Source organism: Austrofundulus limnaeus, unplaced genomic scaffold (genome assembly GCF_001266775.1).
Source record: "Austrofundulus limnaeus strain Quisiro unplaced genomic scaffold, Austrofundulus_limnaeus-1.0 Scaffold308, whole genome shotgun sequence".
Taxonomy (NCBI): Eukaryota; Metazoa; Chordata; class Actinopteri; order Cyprinodontiformes; family Rivulidae; genus Austrofundulus; species Austrofundulus limnaeus.
In genome coordinates, this window is record NW_013952710.1 from 527,316 (window position 1) to 537,581 (window position 10,266).

At 35.8% G+C, this 10,266-nt stretch overlaps 1 protein-coding gene across 2 annotated transcripts in view; it reads left to right on the forward strand.

Moving 5' to 3' along the window:
• galnt1 (UDP-N-acetyl-alpha-D-galactosamine:polypeptide N-acetylgalactosaminyltransferase 1) overlaps positions 1 to 10,266 on the forward strand; it is an 81,605-nt gene that overhangs the window by 31,935 nt on the left and 39,404 nt on the right. For both annotated transcript variants that reach the window (XM_014021860.1, XM_014021859.1), the window contains exon 2: positions 2,818 to 2,931. The gene's annotated coding sequence lies outside the window, so the exon portion shown is untranslated. The remainder of the gene's footprint in view (positions 1 to 2,817; positions 2,932 to 10,266) is intronic.

Below are 10,266 nucleotides of genomic sequence, written 5' to 3' on the forward strand. Positions count from 1 at the left end.
ATTAAATATTTAATTTATGTTAAATTTAGGATGCACTAGTCCAGCTGTTTCAGTTTATATACATATATCAAGGCTGCCCAAATACAAATACTTCTTAAGTACAGTTCTTTTATTTTAATGATTATGTCCTGCTGGAGTGTGACATGATTTGTTTGTGTACAAACTAATACGCTATCAGAGTTTTATATATTTATACTTCTCATTCAACGACAGTTAAATTCAGTCTATCTAGGAGGCTCAGTTTATATGGATAGAATTTAGTTTTTATAATAACAAGCTGGAATGAAAACAGGCCAAAATAAAAGTAACGACTTTCTACTTGATGCCTTTTTTTAAAATGTAAGGAGTAGAAAGTCCAGATAATTGTGTGAAAATGTAAGAAGTAGAAGTAAAAAGTAGGCTGAAAAATAATTACTGAAGTAAAGTACAGATATCCAAAAATTCTACTTAAGTACAGTAAAGAAGTATTTGTACTTAGTTACTTTACAACTCTGAAATTCACACAGCATGAAATAAAAATCAGTCACATCTGGTTTATCCATGGTTCTGCTTTGCTTTGGTCCATGATGATGAGTTCCTAATTTGGAATGAATTTAACCAAACCCCAGATAGCTTTGGTATAGAAGGAGGAAGAATAAAATGAAATGTATAAATTTACTTTTTAACATTATGAGGTGGCTCATTTAGTAATTTCAAACTGTGTTCAATAAATGTTGCCTGTAAACTGCTTAGCTCTTATAGTGTCAGTAGAAATTTTAAAGGTTCATGTCTTAAATGAAGATACACAAACATACTGGTCTTTTAATATGTCTTAAAATCCTAATTTGGACACAAATTACAGTTATAAAGGTCACTCAATATATGACCATTATCTTTGAAAAGACATGTTCTGATTATACAAAATTTAAATTATGCCCTATCATAATATACTATATCATAATATCTGTATTTACATGACATTTAAAGGCCTTATGAAATACAAATGTAAAATGCAACAGGTTCTAATTGAATCATGTTTGCTCATAATGCTAACACATTATCATATTCTGCCTGAAACATTTTTTATAATTGTTTTTGAAGCTCCAAACGTTTATCTGAATTCTCAGTTTAATGTTACTATTCTAGCTGCTCATACTTCCCTCTTGTTTCAGTAAATTCAGTAAGACATTGTCCATCGTTTTAATAGCTCCCAAAATACTTAGAACACACAACCTCTATTTTCAGCCTCCATTGTTTAATGCTGGGGCAAAAACCATGCACGCAACCAGGGCATTGTGGGTTGTTTAAACTGCAGATGCACATTGAAGAAGTGTAAATGCTCACATGGGTGTTGGTCTTAGGATCTGCTGTTAGAGCTGCATCATTTTGTTGCTGTGTCAGGACTTTCTCTTTAGTATTGCAGCATCACATTCAGATATGTAGAAAGGCCTTTTTTGTGTGATATCAGGTCTGTTTTACAGAAGTCGCATCAACTTTTACAGCGTTTGGACTTTAAAAGGCACRTGGTTAGATTGTTTATTTTATAACACCAAACTAATGGTGTATCTCTGTAATTTATTTTTGTTTTAAGTCAAAACAAAATGCAAAATTTTGGTTGTAGTGACATTTAGCTCTCAGAAATTGCAAGACTGACTGAAGTGAAAACAAGGAGAGGAAGAGGTTTACGCTGCAGACAAAATCAGAGATGATTTGCTACTTGAACTGCAGCAATGTGTATGATTTTGTAGATTTATTTTGACTGTCACGGGAATCAAATGAGTATTTATAGAAGCTTTAGCTCCTCCTGCTTCCAATCTGCAGATGGATTACATTTCGCTCAATGTTGGTGTAGTTTTCTGCAGGGGGTGGGACTAAAAACGCTTTTTTAAAATATGCTCACAATGCATGTTAAGACAGAGATGAAAAGGAAGGAGGAGATAAGAAATGATGACTCACTCGAGATGAAACAGACAGGCACCTTTGGTGGCCAGAATCCTTCATAAGCTGATGCATACCTGCACTGCAGTGCACCCTCCTCACAGTCACTAATGCAGAAGTGTGTGGGCTGGCAGAAAGAGATTTATGCTATGGCTCTTGTAATACAAACTTAACACACTCATGCTATACGTAGACTGGAATTATGAAGTCCCAGTGGACAGGAATGATGACTTGGCTATAAAGTAGGCCAAAGGCCAGATTGAAGTGCACACAGACACACAAGCCCACACTGAATCGTTTTCACTTGCATCTCATCTCAGTGATTTTTTTTWAAAAATAGCAGATTAATCTAGTGAAGTGAGCAGTTCTGGGAATTCATCATTTGTCCGTCCATATTTTGATCTCCCTACATCCATTTGTCATCTGTTTTGCATTTCTTTGTTCTTTTTTAAAGTTTGTCAGAATGCTTTGGTTTGATTTGATCTTCAGGTTGTATATATATATATATATATATATGTATGTAATATATTCATAAACACAACAACACGACTGAAATTTTGTAACTTTCAAAAAGCTCAGTGTTCCAACATGTTTAACTGTGTGCTAACATACAGCTGGGAAGTGCTGTTTCAAATGGAAATATGCTTGTAAAAATTCTAACTTTATAAAGGGCATAAGTCGATAACCAGTGTAAAGCCTTTCAAGTTTGGACACCGTTAGTGTAGTCAGAAAACTCTGTTTGTTAAATATAACTATCCCCACACTCTTTAACTATATTTTAAAAAAAATTAAGTTTTTTTTGCATCTTGTTTTAAGATTGCACAATTTTTAATATGTCGTCTTCCTTGCATGTGTTACTGTTTTAACAGCCTATGTATCCATCTTGTTTGTCTCTTCCAGGAGCATGTGTGAGTGACAAAAGAAGAGGAAGTGGGATCTCTGAGGCTCCACCCCCCCTCTGCTGGTGGARCGCCCTGCACATCTGACCAGAGACCCCTTGAGTCACTTGGAAAGGTATGAGTGCGACTGTAACGTGGCCACATGAGAGTAACAAATGAAAGACATTTTAAAATAAACTAAATTGAGGTTGAGTTTGCACTGTGGTGTGAATCCAACTGGGTTTTGGTAGGGGTACTTTGTCAGTCCACAAGATTTGTCAAAAAGTTGTGAACAAATTTTCAGTGTTGACATAGTCATAATGAAGCAAATAATTTAATTTTGGTGGTGATCTGGACCACCTGAGTGACCCTAGGGTCTTGGCGGAGGTGGTGATCTCCAAACAGCTTCTAGTTCATTTTAAAATAATCATCTCGTTTTTAAAGGGAAACAGAAATGAAAAGGGTTTTCTCCAGATACTCCGGTTTCCTCCCCCAGACCAAAAACATACATGTTAGTATAACTAGTATCTTGAAATTGTCCCTAGGTGTGCATGTATTTTTTCTGGATTGTCTCTAACTGTTTCTGTTGCAAATGTGCGCAAAACTTTGTCGAAATCCTGTTATTGTCAAGAAAACACAGTTTCTCAATTGCGGTGTTTCATTTAAGTAAGAAAAGCTATTAAAGTCACGCGTGAATACGTTTGTTCTCGCGATAAGTCATTACAAACATGGTGTGAATGGATGTAAACACATGCTTAATGCTACCACGACACTAGCGCTCATCATCTGCCATCAGAGGAAACGTTGGCGTCTTTTATCGAGGCTTTTGAGTGACAAGCCCCTTATACTTGGGAACGGCTACGTATGCTGCGTTTTTGGGAAATTGTAGTTGGTGAGTTTACTACTTTCTTTTAGAACTTCAGTGATTTTACTACTACCGTACTTCTACTGTTGTCTTCTTCTTTGTCGTAGAAACAGCTGGGTGTTGATTATGTGACTCCCGTGATGCAAAAAAAGTGTTTCCATTGCAGTTTTGCGAAATACACCAATTTCAGTACGGCCAAAAAACCACCTTATCCTAGTGCAAAACCATTTTGTCGAAAAACGTAAGTTTTTTCTAAATTGACGTGTTTCCACTGAGCAAATTTATTTTCGAAATTCTAATTTGCGCATTTTCATGGTCAATGGAAATKCAGCTTCTGTGGCCCTGAGATGGATTTGCGACCTGTCCAGGTTATACCACGCCTCTTAGACATTTACTGCTGTACATGAGCACCAGCACCCACATAACATGTGAAGGAAAAAAAGTGGCTAAACATAAAAACTTAAAAGATTAATCGTCGTATTAATCGTTATCGACTAAATACCATAATTAATAGTGATAATTTTTTTTGCCAGTATTGCCCAACCCAAGTTAGGCATATTTACAGAAATTTGTTTTTATCAGTTCTCTAAAACCCTTAAATCATAATGTTATAAAATACATTGACTCCTCCGAAGGTGTATTCAAATGGGTAAGCTTTTTTAAATGTGCACTGTTTGTGTCTGTTCTTTCTTTTATTATTTAAAATTACTTTTACAAAACTAAATCTTCAGCTTCTTGTTTTTGTTTTTTTGTTTTGTTCTGCCTGCTAAATAATCATAGGAGAAAAAAAATAATGTCAGCTCATGCTCCATACCAACTTGGCTTTAACAACAAAACAAAGTCTTTAAATATTCCACCTCTCTTTTCAGGAACACCAAACAAACTTTAAMCTAATTTCTCTTCTGCAGCAAACTCTGCAGGTTATTCGATGCAAAGTTGTGCTGCCATGCTGCTGTTATTGCTTTCCTCTGGTGCTTGCTGTTGATCAACACCTCCTTGGAAATTCATGAAAATGTTTTTACAGAACTAAAAAAAACCCGCCTCCCACACATCTCAGGCAACTTTTTTTCAGGCACTAGTGGAGCGTCTCGCTCTCGTTCGTTATCTCCTCAGACAGGATTTTATGCTGCAGTAGTGACACACTGGCTTGTGATAGTGTCTATTAAAAGCAGGGAGATGGCTTTTTCCTGCTTACTTCTTCTTCTTTCCTTCACCTGCATATTAGGAGGATTGGCAACTTGCAGTGGGACAAAGTTCTGCCTGTACCTGTTAAAGCAGTGGTTCTATAAGTGGAGGATAGACCTCATTAGATAAGTTTACATGCACAAATTTTTTGATCAGATTTAAATATATTCGGATTAAATAATMCGAATGGAAACAGCGCTGCTGTCCCTCCCTCCACGAAAGAGCAGAAGCCGCTGAATGAAAGTCAGCAGACATGAACAGTCAGATCAGTTTTCCACAATCAGAATAAAACGATCCGATTAAGTGTTTACATGCACSCTGTTTGGTTTATCCATCGACATAAACCACCCCTCTCATTCCGATTACAAAWTCCTTCGGATCGAGCTGAACCGGATCAGAATAATCCGAATGGGGTGTTTACATGACGCTTTTTTATTTCGAATGGCCGTTTAATCTGATTACTTATGTAAACGTAGATACTGTGGGTCATCAGACTCCAAATTTGAATCTGAATATGCAAAAGCTTTGTTCTTATTGCACTTGCCGTAAAGTAGTAGCCATAAGTGGACAGAAATTGTAAGAATTTCTTATGTGCTAATATGATTGTATTTACTTAGTATTCATTATGAATAAATAGTGATGTTTTTTATTTTTGTTTTAAGTAGGTCTAATTTGCTGCCATACAATTTTATGTGTTAAAGCCCTCTTCATCTCCAGTCAAGTGTTTTAATAAAACAAGTTTTCTTTAAGATGCGTTATATGTTTGCTTTCAGATTTACTAGGGCCCTGGTTTTTGTCTGGGGAGTTGGAGATGGTGAGAATTGTGCTCTGTACCCCCCCCCCCCCCCCAAGGGAAAAAAAAACAAAAAACAACAACATACTGAAGAATAGCGGGATGGTTACTCCACTGGAACTTCATAAGTTATTGTGTGTGTAAGGCTGTAAATTTAGCAACCAAGTGGGATGATAGACTGTAGATCATGTGTTTGTAATGTTGTAAATGAAAGAAATTGTGCAGTTTTAAGGTCAGAGTCCTAGATTTAATAGCACTAAGATGCTGAGGCTGTCAGATGTGGTCCCATGATTATCCTGGTGTCATCACTGAGCTTTTCTGTGCTCTCTAATTTACATCTGATTAGTTTAAAACATTTAAACTACCTCTTTGTACTCGCTCCATCCATCTATCCATCCAAATTTTTGAAACATTTCAACTACCTTTTTGTAACAATTCTCTTGTCTTAACTGCAATGTTTCTCTTGTCATTGTCTTTTATTATAGGCTGCTCTGCTATGAAGCCAGTAAAAACAAATGGAAACAACTGTCTTTTAAAAGTGTTACGTTTTTATGTTTTTGCCTAATTTATGACCATGTCAAATCAAATAGCCATCTGTTTTGTAGTTCTCTCTAAAATGGGTAGACATATAGACCTCTATGAGTTTTAATCTCTATAAATGCTGAAAGACAATTGTTAAGAATTTATATACATACTGCTAAAGTATAGAGTCCTGATAATTTCTTTATTTTAATTTATTTAATTTATTTATTTAGAAGAGACAATGCACATTAATTGACATTTCTGTAAATGTGCCAGAGTTAGCCAAAGGCTATTTTTCATCTGTTGTTCCTGGACTTAATAAAAACAAAGGTTATATAAAACAAAGTTGAAATGACTGTGCTCCATACAATTTGTCAAAAATACAATAAAATACAATCAGTACAAATCATTTAAAAAAATTAAACACAAAATTTATACAAAGTATAAGAATCATTAAAACTAATTTAAACCTTCATCAAGATGGCAAAAACTCAAGTGGTCACATGGTGGAACTAGGTGGAGGCAGTTATTAAACGAAATGTTGACAAATCTGTTGTGTTATAATCCAAGTCTTTAACTGTTTTTTAAATAGTTTATATGTGGTGAGAACTCTGATTGGCTGAGGGACAGAGTTACACTCCTGTGCAGCTGTAACTGAAAAGGTACTTTGACTAAAGCACTTTTCCAGAGAGGAACAATACTATCTTCACGGATTGCCCCTCTCGTTAATCGATATGAGTTATAATATTTACAAACTGAGAAARTGGTGGAGATGACAGACCTTTAACAATTTTGTATAACAGACAGAGATTTGAGTATTTAATAAAAATGTTCCCAAGTTAAAAACCCATGTTTTTCTAAAATATTGCAATGGTAATGTCTTAATGTTTTTTTGTCTAGTGTTTTGATTGTCTGTTTGTATAATGACTATCTATTTTAGACAAACTTTCTCAGCAACAGCAATAGATTCACTTAAGTAGTTCTGAAATGGTTTTCTTGTTTTCGTAGTGTTGTTATTTTTGTTTGTACTGAGACAGATTTGCATTTGGTTAAGTAATTAGATGTTTGTGGGCAATTAGATRTTTGTGGGCAATTAGATGTTTGTGGGTGGCATCTTGATAAATTTGTTGTTGAACTGGGACCTTTCTACGGCATTAAGATGCAGATTAGTAACAGTATAGCAATATGTTGCTGTAGAACAAATGTCTTRTATGCACTGAGCTGGCAGAACCTTTTTTATTGTTTACTCATGTTTATATTTAGTTATTGCATGTACATTTGAATAAAAGATTAGTTAGACGTGTATCAAAGTAAAAATTTCTTACTGTAATGGTATAATTTGTGTATTTTTCAAAGACTGTTTGATAAGTGTACCAATTTTTCCATGCTGTGGAAAAYATTTGGAAGAACATTTGAGGATGTTATTTTGTTTGTTTATTCGTACTTTGAGAATTCCTTTTACTTTTGCTAGATGAACATCTTAGCCAGAATCAGCCATAAAAGTAAAAGTTGTAATCGGAGCTGTATAAAATAGTATGTATTTTTTAAATTACAGTTTCCCCTCTTAGTGGTATTTGCACAACAATAAGGATTGTTTAAGTAGTTAGTGGAAAAGAAAATGCCATTGTGTGGATAAAGCCCCATAAATCCTGCCTGATTGGCCTGAGTTGCAGTTGGAACCAGGAGCTAGTAGCATCTGTAGTGGTAATAAAGTAAAACRGCTGTCAAACAGGCCAGACACACAACCCTGTTGGGTCAAACAGTTCAAACTGCAAGTGTAATGAAATGATCATAGTGTCTGTGTGGGGGCCTGTATTAACACTAATTAGTACACAGTCTGTGCAATGGTGTGTTCATTGTGTTAGATTAATTGTGTAAATTCGTATTACCTTCACATACAAGGTGAAAATAAGTGACCTGGAGCGCAAAACAGAAAGATGGATGGAGAAAATGTGTGCTTGCTAAAAACCAGTTAAAGCACATAGGCAGCTAACAGACCAGCAGCAATGATAAAGTGGTTTATTTGGACCTCCTGTCTGTTGTAATTTATTTTAAATGAATTGYGCTATGTCCCTTTAGCTGTTTCTGCTTTTTTCTTTTCCTTTTTTWATTWATTTTTTGTTTGTTTTTGKGGAGGAGTGGGGKGCRGTTATGGACAAGAAGMAGCATTTTCTGCAGTCGTTAGGGGAACACCGGTTGTGACAGAAAAGTGTATTGATTTAGGCCTGAAATGTTTTAATGATTAGAGATTGAAGTGTGTAATTCCACTTCACTCTGGAGCCAAGTTTTCCATTGATAATCAATTTCTGCTAGGAGTTTTGTGCTGCAGTTGGCAGTTCTGTCTGTTTTACTGTTTACCTGGTTTTTACACCAAATTCTCCAGAATGTTATTGACAAATGCAGTTGAACAGTAGTGCTTTATTGATTGGTTTTGGCCATTAGTGTTTAAAGAGAAAGAAAAAGTTTGCTTCTTTTTTGTCCATTAAAAAATAAATGCTTATTTTGTAGAGGAATACTAATGCCGTGTTTATCGTTATCAGCATAGCTTAAGCTTTAACTTAAGTAGACATGCTTAAACTTTCTTTGTCACATTTCAATCATTCAGTTGGGGTCTAAGCAATTGGAACTGCAATTCTTTGGTCTAAATTCCCCCTTATTGTAACTCCACAAGCCCCTCTTTCACCCCTTTTCTTAGGTGTGTCTCAGATCAACTCATTTTGACACTGCCTCTTCACACCCTGCCCATTTTCAGCTCTGAGACTGGTACATTCCAGTTTGATAGAGGGGTTTACGACTCTGGCAATACAGAAACTTTTTATTTACCAATTAATGAAAAGAGTCTGACCCAGAGCCAGAGGAGAATAAAGACAATAAAATTGGAGTTAGTAAGTCCAGACCTTATTTGGCAGTTCATTTGCAAATAATTTAAATTCATTGCTCATAAAGCATTATGAAAAATAGAGAAAAGTAAGCACCGGAAAATAATAAATTCAACTTTTCTGCACTCTTAGAGATTCCAAGTACATAATAAAGTGTATTTAGCAGCTTAAAAAGTGGATTTTGCATGATATGTCCCCTTTAAGTACTTAAAAAAATTGTAAATGTTTATCTTGTTTTTGTACATTCTTGAGCAAAAATACTATTGTTAAGACAATATTTTAGCCATCTAAAAATGTAAAGACTGTGTTGATGCTGTTTTGAGATTTTTTTGCTAAAGGCGTCAGAAGGTCATCAGAAAAAAGTCCTAATTAAATGTCTAAAAAGATCATTTTACCCTTTAATTGAAAGGCTACCATTTTAAAACTCCAAGTTTAGGATTTGGCTGTTGCCGTCACAGTAATTTGAAGCCAGAAAGGTCCATATTTTGGATTAGAAATCACCATGAAACCTTTCTAAACTAACAATACCACTTATAAAAACTTTTGTTTAACACAAACTGACAAGTCTTAGTTTATTGCTGGTGTTGTTGTTGGGTTTTTGGCAGCAACTCAATGCATTTAGGTATGTAGACATGGCCAAGTTGATCTGCTGCACATCAAACCGAGCATCAGAATGGATTAGAAAGGTGATTTAAGTAACTTTGAACGTGGCACGGTTGTTAGTGCCAGAGACGGGCTGATCTGAATATTTCAGAAACTGCTGATCTACTGGGATTTTCACCCACAACCATCTCTAGGTTTTTCAGAGAATGGTCTGAAAGAGGGAAAAATATCCACTGAGCAGCAGGTCTGTGGGTGTAAATGCCTTGTTGATGCCAGAGGTCAGAGAAGAATGGCCAGACTGGTTTGAGCCGATAGAACGACAACAGTAACTCAAATAACCACTCGTTACAAACGAGGTCTGCAGAAGAGCATCTCTGAACACAACACATCAAACCTTGTGGCGGATGGGCTACAGCAGCAGAAGACCACACCAGGTGCCACTCCTGTCATCTAAGAACAGGAAACTGAGACTACAATTCACACAGGCTCACCAAAACTGGACAATAGAAGATTGGAAAATGTTGCCTGGTCTGAGTCTGGATTTCTGCTGCGRCATTCGSATGGTAGGGTCAGAATTTGGCRTCAACARCATGAAAGCATGGATCCATCCTGCCTTGTATCAAC